At 34.0% G+C, this 1757-nt stretch overlaps 1 protein-coding gene across 1 annotated transcript in view; it reads left to right on the top strand.

Moving 5' to 3' along the window:
* SLC16A12 (solute carrier family 16 member 12) overlaps positions 1–1757 on the top strand; it is a 25160-nt gene that overhangs the window by 22740 nt on the left and 663 nt on the right.

Here is a 1757-nt window from a genome sequence, read left to right as displayed (position 1 = left end):
TAGGGGTAAATCTTCATGGCTTTGGATTTGGCAATAGATTCTTAGATATGACACCAAAAGCATGAGCAACAAAAGGAAAAATATATAAATTGGGCTTCATCAAAATTAAAGACTTTCATGCTTCAAAAGACATTATCAGGAAAGTAAAAGACAATGTACAGAATGGGAAAAAATATTTGCAAATCATATCTGATAAGGGTTTAATATCCAGAATCTATAAACAACTCCTACAACTCAACAACAAAAAGACAAAAATAAAAATAAAAATGGGCACAAGACTTGAATAAACATTTCTCCAAAGAAGATATACAAATGGCCATTAAGCACTAAAGATGCTCAAGATCATTAGGCACTAGGGAAATACAAATCAAAATCACAATGAGATACCATTCCACCCTCACAAGGATGGCTGTTATTAAAAAAAAAAAAAGGAAAATAACAAGTGTTGGAGAGGATGTGGAGAAATTAGAACCCTCATGCATTGCTGGTGGGAATGTAAAATGGTGCAGTTGCTTTGAAAAATAGTTTGGCAGTTCCTCAAAAAGTTAGATCTAGGATTACAATGACACAACAATTCCTCTCCTAGGTATATACCTAAAAGAATTGTAAACTGGGTTTCAAACAGATACTTGTACACCAATGTTCATAGCAGTATTATTCACAGTAGCCAAAAGGTGGAGACACCCCAATGGTCCATCAACATATGAATGGATAAACAATATGTGGTATATACTTACAATGGAATACTATTCAGCCATAAAAAGGAATGAAATTCTGATGCATGCTATAATATGGATAAACCTTGAAAACATTATGCTAAGTGAGATAAGCCAGATACAAAAAGACAAAGAGCAGCAAACTAGGGGAAACTGTGGCTGCTTCATTGCTGCAGATGAAAATGCCTCGTCAGTTTAAACTCCCTGATACAGAAGTATATGTTCAGTGCTTCATTTTTGAAAACTGCTCCCAAAATATTCCAACACCCTCCCTCTGAAGTCAATTTTAGTGTTCACCAATCTTCATGACCAGTGTAAAAATCACGGGACTTAAGTGAAATTGCCATTCCTAGATCCTCCTTTCAGTCATGGCCTTCTTTTGGCAAATCAGACATTATACTCATTGCTAGGAATTAGGATGTAAACTCTGAGTATACTACTTATTTAATTACCTTTAAAATGACAACTCTACTCAGTCTGCTTTATTTGGTGCTTCAGAAGTGTACAAGTAAGTCGCATGAAAACTAAAAGATTCTAGAGTAATTTGAATTGCAAGAAAATTTTCTGGGGCTTATAACAATTTCTACATGGCATTTTTGACTAATGGATGGTGGATTTTCTTGACATATAAACAAAGTTTGGAGAAACTTTTTTTTTTTTTTTAACATTTTGATAATCACAAGATAATTGTCTACCAAACTCTTATTTTACCCAATTGATTTTCTGATAATTGTGGCCCATATCTTGCATATCATATGCCCCAATTACTCAAAATTTAGAGCTGGATTAGACATTGAGATTAATTTGTTGCAATAAGAGATAAAGAAAAAGAGATCTGTGGTTATAGGATTATGCCTTCAATGTTTGCATTTGAACTTTTGTGATGGCTCAAAGTCCTAATTTTCAATCTGGATGGTGTACCATGGCTGGATTCAATTGGAAATTTGGATTTTGCTTAGAAGCATTCCATGTTAATCCAGAGAGGCAGTGTATGGGTGCTGGAAATACTACTAGCATTTTTATGATTATCTTCTCTTAACA

Source organism: Trichechus manatus, unplaced genomic scaffold (assembly GCF_000243295.1).
Source record: "Trichechus manatus latirostris isolate Lorelei unplaced genomic scaffold, TriManLat1.0 scaffold00007, whole genome shotgun sequence".
Lineage (NCBI taxonomy): Eukaryota > Metazoa > Chordata > Mammalia > Sirenia > Trichechidae > Trichechus > Trichechus manatus.
Note: the sequence above shows the minus strand (reverse complement) of the source record. Positions and strands in the feature narration are given on the sequence as shown.